General features: G+C 38.6%; 1 protein-coding gene across 1 annotated transcript in view; it reads right to left on the bottom strand.

The window, feature by feature from the left end:
* GMNN (geminin DNA replication inhibitor) overlaps positions 1–6,622 on the bottom strand; it is a 40,489-nt gene extending 33,867 nt beyond the window's left edge. The window contains exon 1 of the mRNA XM_063097655.1: positions 6,486–6,622. The gene's annotated coding sequence lies outside the window, so the exon portion shown is untranslated. The remainder of the gene's footprint in view (positions 1–6,485) is intronic.
* Positions 6,623–7,242: the final 620 nt, after the last annotated feature.

Here is a 7,242-nt window from a genome sequence, read left to right as displayed (position 1 = left end):
AAATTCCTTTCACTTTATGTTCACCTCTGGCTACCACCATCTCTCTCCCTCTCTTTTTCACCAGCTACTTTTCTCAAAAGAGAAGTCCACACTCCTGGTTTCTACCTCCTATCTCCCAGTCAGTGGAGAGACTGGATTGCAATGATTGCAATGTGCCCTCCACACAACCTCACCTCAGCACCACCAGGAGCCCCATGACCGGGAAACCCAGTACACGCCTGGCCCTCTTCTTGGCATTCCATACTGTTGAGCTCCTTCTTGAAATCTGCTCCTGCCTCCAGGGCATCATTCACTCCTGACTCTCCTCCTCCAGCTGTCTCTGCTCAGAACCCTTAGCCAGCTCCGCTTTCTGCTTGCTCCTTGAACCTGGGCATTCTAAATGGCTTCATCTCCATCCTTTATCTCAAGATAAGAGCTAAAACGTTTTGTCCTGTGTTTTTTGGTTTTTTTGGTGGCTGGCCAGTACAGGGATCCAAACCCGTGACCTTGGTGTTATAAGACTGCCCTCTAACGTCCTTTAGTAAAGGCATCAGTAAGAAGATGGAGAGAAACTCTTTATGTGAGAGAACCCACAAGAATGTCTGGGTCATGAACCATGCCTTCTTTTTGATCCTTCAGTTGTATGTCTTCTGGTCTTTGCAGGTTTACTAAAAAAAAAAAAAAAAAACCACCATATCTAGAGGCTATTCAGAGGAAAAAAAGGTAGGTAAAAAGCAAAAATGATCTTGCCTGTTAGTGGCTTAGTGAAAAAATTTGATGGAGAATGAAGCAGAATGCCATCTGGCTCAGTTATGAAGTTATGAGATGTCATTTATCCCTGATAAAGTCCTGTCTCCCTTGTCTCCACAAATAATTTAAAGTTGACCATTACAAATGTCATTCACACATCAAATGCACACAGCACATATTGATTTCTGGTCTTAATGCTTCACAAAGCTAATCAACTTGTTTTGCTTGCTTGAAAGGTCTGCATTGAATCTTTTAAGCATCAGAAGAAAAAAGTGTGTTCAACTCTGTATTACCAGAATGACAGGTGAATATTCCCTCCAGGAATCTGTCGCTACTGAGGACACAACCACGATGCTGAGAATTAAACCTAGGCTGAAGGGCAGAAGAAAAGAAATCTTGAGACTAGGAGAAAAAAAGAATCAGTAAGCCATGCTGATGCATCAGAAAGGGAACAAGAAGGGAGGCAGAGTCCTTTAGTAAGGACTTCTGTTTTTAGTAAGGTTTTCTGTTGTTTTTTAAGTGGAGTAAGAAAATTGGATATTTATTTATTTATTTATCATTAATTTTTTTTTAAAAAAAAGATGACCGGTAAGGGAATCTTAACCCTTAACTTGGTGTTGTCAGCACCATACTCTGCTAAGTGAGCTAACCAGCCATCCCTTATAGGGATCTGAACCCATGGCCTTGGTGTTATCAGCACCGCACTCTCCCAAGTGAGCCATGGGCTGGCCCTAAAAAATTGGATATTTAAATCAACAAAATGCAGAAAATAAATTAGCTCACAAAATGAGCATTAATAAGCAATATGTTTCTTACTGAAAAATATAAGTTCTTTAAAAAGGAAGTAGTTTAAAGTGAGACGCTTTCCTTTTAAATTTTCTTTTATTTTCCAAATATGGTAAAACTGTAGCAGCTACAAATTTTACAGAAGTAAAAGGACTGATGTTATTAGGAAGTCAGAAATGTATTGGCTTTGGTCTTTGTTGGCTTCTTAAAATAAAAGTTGCCTTTTTTTCTTTCCATTCCATATTACATATTGAATACCTAAAATATTAATATTTTTTAATAATAAAATAATCTTGAAGGGCCTTCTTATGAGTTCAGTAAAATAGTTTTTTTAAAAAGATAAAGGAAAGAATAGTTTTAAAAGATATCTTGGGTTTATAATCTATTTTTAATCTAACTAGAGACTAAATTAATTATGGATCTTTTATGCCTGCTTTATTATAAAATGCCAGCCCAGTTGTAACAACTTACTCTGATTTTATCACCAAAAGCCTACTATAGGTGAAATACAAATGAAGCCTAGAGTTTAGTTAATAGTAAGGTATCAATGTTGGTTTTTATTTTGGCAGCTGTACCATAATAATGTAAAATATTAACATTAGGGGAAACTGGGTGAGGTTTATATGGGAACTCTGTAATATCTTTGCAACTTTTCTGTAAATGCAAAATTATTTTAAAATAGAAAGTTTATTTTAAAAACTAAGAGCAGCACGTGGTAATGATTATAACAAGGGATGTTTGGATAATGATCTGCTCAGTATTATCTAAGTGGTTACTATAATAATTAAAATTATACATAGGAAAAGCTTAGTTAATCACAATTTTGACATTTTTCAAGTAAAATCCACAGCTCAGGCTCTATCCATTGGAGCTGGGATACATTGTCCTCTCCTATTCGTGGACATCAGAACTCAAGACTCTTCAGTTTTTGGGTTCAAGGATTTAAACCAAGGACTCTATTGGCTTCCCTAGTTCTGAGGCCTTCAGACTTGGACTGACTGAGCCAAGCTACTGGCATCCAATCTGCAGACAGCCTATCATGGGACTCCTCTTTGCAATCATGTGAGCCAATTGCCCTCTTAAATCCCCTCTCATATATTTACAAACATAAAAAAAAGAAAAAAAATTCAGCTCAGGTTAACAATTCCAAACTAACAAGTAACTGATAAAGCATAATCAGACTAAGAACAGTTCTCTAATATTTTGTAGAATATCTGGAAATACTGTCTTTCTTGAGCTTAAAATAAGTTGGATGAGACCATTTGACCAAAAGACAACTATTATCTGCTGGTTTCTCCTGCATTTCTGGTTAATTTGGAAATAAAGACAACGAATCTGAGGGGATAAGATACCCACATGTTCCTTCTTTTTCCATTTTCTGGCATTCCAATATTTCCCAAACTAGGACAACTGTAAGATCCCAAAACCCATGAGATAGGGCTCTTAAAATATATAATTTTGTAGACCTCATTAAGGATATCACATGCCTTTTTACTAAACAAATAAACAAACAAAACTAAAGAACTTGTGTCCATTATGATTCTCATTGATCCACCAGTTTTTGACGTTTATTCTTACAGACCAGTCATTGGCAAACAATGGCCCATGGGCAATTTCTGGCCCATCTTCTCTTTTGTTACACCTTGTGAGTTAAGAACAGTTTTTACATTTTTAAATGATTGAAGAAAAAAGACCAAAAGGAGAATAATTTTCATGACACGTGAAATGAAATTCAAATTGCAGCATCCATAAATAGTTTTATTGGGACACAACCAGGCTCATTTATGTATTGTCTGTGGCTGCTTTCCTGCTACCATGGCAGAGTTGAGGAGTTGTGACAGAGACTATATAGCTCACAAAGTCTAAATTATTTACTATCTTACCCTTTACAGAAAAAGTTTACCAGTCCTGTTATAGACAACTTCCCTTTTTATACACGCTCACCTCCTCTTGGTTTTCAGAGCAATGTTTTCATTTGGCTTTCCACTTAAGTGCCTCTCTGATATTTAAGCAGTGATAGGGCAGGGGTAACTGATGAGGACAGGATGGGGAGTGTGGCTAGCTAGGAGGGGTCTGGAAGACATTAATAGAAAGGGAAGGCATTGAGTACCAGAAGAGCTAATAAATGGCTGAAGAGGCTAGGCAGGTCTTATAAATCTGGTAGAAAAGAAGCCCATTTTAAAAAGTCAGGTGAGGAACAGGACACATGAGGCATGACTGGTCCAGGCAGACAGAGTCTAGAAGGTCAGAGTTTGCAAAAGCTACATGAACAAGCAGAGTGAAACCAAACCCATGTTCTAAACTTAGGGCAAAGGTGACTGCCCCATTTGACACTGTGCTCTACAGTTAAGACAGCCTTAGGTTCAAATGTCCTAATCTCCTAATGACATTCAGAAGAAAATCAAGATAGGTGAACCCCACCTTCTCAACAGATTTAACTCCTGTGATGGATGCTGGAGAAATCCACATATCTCTCCCCAGCCAGACTTTCCTCAATATTCAGTTCCATACAGAAGTGATACAAAGTATTTTTACTTTTATATCTCATCAAAATAACCTTGGGTGAGAAGTTTGTTCTTCCTTCATGACCAGGCCATATATCCAGTTTCATTATCAAAGTGAAAAGCCATATTCTTTCCAACCTCCCAAGCAAGACAATCTCCCTTGTATGTCATTAAAAGTCCCAAGCACCTTCATTGATTCCAATTCCCACCTGACTATACAGAAAGTATATAATGAACAATAGTGGAGAGAGGAAAAATGACAAAAAGAGGTAGATTAAGTTATGCTGATTAAATCATTTTTAATGGTCAGGGATAAAAATAGATCATCTAAACCAGATAAATAAAGTACCAAGAGAATATAAGTACATCTTAAAATGTAGAGATGACAATACCAAGGTCAAGGGTTTGGATCCCCATACCAGCCAGCTGCAAAAAAAAAAAGTGAAAATAATACTAAGAAGAGCAGAGAGAGAGGGAAGAAGTGGTAATATTCTAATTTCATCACTGTTCATAGCATAAAGTCAATGGGTTCTGTTTAAAGAAATAGAGGATTAAATACATTAAATAAATTTGTAATTATAAAGATGACCACTAGAACCAAATTATAAAAATATATTTCCTTATAAATTATTAAGAAACACAGTACGCACACACACACGTATGCACGCACACATATGCAAAAATAAAATATGGTTCGTGTAATGAAATATTCAAAAAGTAACAAAAATTAAAGAAAAGGATAACATCATACAAAATGTGTTACAGAAGTAAGGCCAAACATATGTATATATATGGGCCAGACTCACAGTGACAGACATTTTTGCCTACCCAAAAGCCATTCCCATTTTTCCCCTGCTGCTGGCTTCTTTCTTTTGTTTGGGGGAATGTACCCAGCCTTAGAGAATAATCACTATTGGCTAAGCCAGACATAGCTATTCTGTGTCATTTTATCAACCTTTATTACATCTAAGAGTAGCCAGTTATACGGTCAATGAGATTTGAGGGGAGTTCTACTTCAGGGCTACTGAGAAAGATAATCCCCTGATAAGAGTAGCCCCAGGAGGGTAAAGAATTTTACACTGATTACCCTCCAATTTCTTCTTTGAACTGTGACGTTGGGAGCTTTGGCAGCCATTTTGGATTCATAAATCAACAAGAATAAAAACTGGCAGAGCAGAAGGAAGGAGCCTGAGATCTGATGACATTGCTGAGCTGCTGAGTGAATGCCAGTGACCAAGTTGCAGTGTGACTCATCTTTACTTCCAACTTACATTTCTTTCTTCAGGCCTATGCTACAAAGAGGTCATGATTAATCTTCCTGAGGAAAATATTACTCTCCAAAGCTTTTAACCATTTGCCTTTGTAGACTGTTTAGATAGTTCACTTGGAGCAGAGAATAGTTGATTTGGTGCTAAAAATCTTCCTAGTAGAGAATCTTTCTGGCTTTGGATTATTTAAATGACTTTAATGTTCAGCCTGTGGCATAGAATTCCAGAACACTGGACATGGCAATGCAGTACCAGAAAATGATTCAGGAGGGAGCTTCTGCAACGTCACACACGCGGGTTCTATGAATTGCTCTGGACTGTCCTTAATTTTTGTTCTTATAGATGCTTAAGCTTTTATTAATGATTGGGTATTACAACTGCTTAGTATCTTTTACTGATTTTTTTTTTTATGGACTTCTAAGAAATTCACACTCTCCCTAATGGACTGTTTCTCTCCTCAAGCCTCCCTTCCATTCTCCTACCCTCACATTCATTGACTTTCTTGTGTGTGTCACTCCCAAGTCTCAAGATTCTCTGCTAGGAAGATTTTTTTTAGTACAAAATCAACTATTTTCTGCTCCAAGTGAAATATCTAAACAGTCTGCAAAGGCAAATGGTTAAAAGCTTTGGAGAGGAATATTTCGCTCAGCAAGATTAATCATGACCTCTTTGTAGTGCAGACATGAAGAAAGAAATGTAAGTCTCGATTATTCTAAAATCTAAATTTAGACTTCTTCATGCCGTCTTCTCCACCTTCCCTCCTAGCTCTCTGGGAGTCTTATCCCTCCTCTTTTCTAAAATAAATTCATCCACGATGCTCCCTTCCATCTGATGCAACCCTTAGAGGACGTGACTTCCGCGTGGACTTCTCTCTTTCTCCCACTTCATTGATTCCTTTCCCATTTGTCCTCAACTCTGCCACGGTCTCTGTGGATAGCCCCGCCCTGCCCCCACTATACTGTTTCTCTCTAGGACTACCTAACCTCTGAAATGAGCAGCATATGCTCTGGGGTTCTGTTCCCTCTCTATCCAAACTCTCATCTACGGCATACTTGGCAATCCAGTTTCCATCCCCACAGCAACACCGAAACTGTTCTCTAAAAGAACAATGACCTCTTTTTAGTTCAATCCATTTATTCTTTTCTGGTTTCCCATTCTCTTGATCTCTCTACAGCATTAACAAAGTTTTTTCTCCTACCTCGGTGCTTTCTTCCTTGGCTTCCATCCTATGTGCTAGCAGTCCTTGCTGTTTTCACGGCCTTCTGTTCCTCTACTGCATGTTCCTTGGTCCCTATTCTCTCTTTATTCTTTCACTGCAAGGTCACATGATCTTCCTTACAGCTGTTACCTCTGTGGTAAAAAAAAAAAAAAAGTCCCCGTACTATTTTCCCACTTAAGCTCTAGTTGCTCTTTACCAGCTTCCTCCCGTTTTTATACTCTCGCCTATTTCACGGGCACTGCAGTCTAAATGCATCCCCTTCTCCAGCTGGCTCTCCTTCCCACTCTCCTGCCTCTGGTCATGGCATGGTCATTTTCTTGGTCACCGTATTAGTCTCCTGGGGCTGTCCTAAGAATACACCTCAGACTGAGTAAGCCAAAATAACAGAAATTGATTTTCTCACAGTTCTGAAGGTTAGAAGTCCAAGACTAAGGTGTTGGCAGGTTCGGTTTCTCCTGAGGCCTCTCTCCTTGGCTTGCAGATGGCGCCTTTTTGCTGTGTCCTCACATGGCCTTTCCTCTGTGTGTATATCCTTGGTGTTTCTGTGTCTTCTTATAAGGACACCAGTCATATTACATTAGGCCTGACCCTAATAAATTCATTTAACCTTAGTTACCATTTTGAAGGTCTTATCTCCAAACACAGTCACATTCCGAGGTGTACTGTGGTCTAGGACTTCAATGTATGAGTGCTGGGGAGGAACAACTCGGTCTCTAACAGTCACCAGGCCAAAAAC

This window comes from Cynocephalus volans, chromosome 5 (assembly GCF_027409185.1).
Source record: "Cynocephalus volans isolate mCynVol1 chromosome 5, mCynVol1.pri, whole genome shotgun sequence".
In the NCBI taxonomy this organism is placed as follows: Eukaryota; Metazoa; Chordata; class Mammalia; order Dermoptera; family Cynocephalidae; genus Cynocephalus; species Cynocephalus volans.
This window is presented reverse-complemented; position numbering and strand designations above follow the sequence as displayed.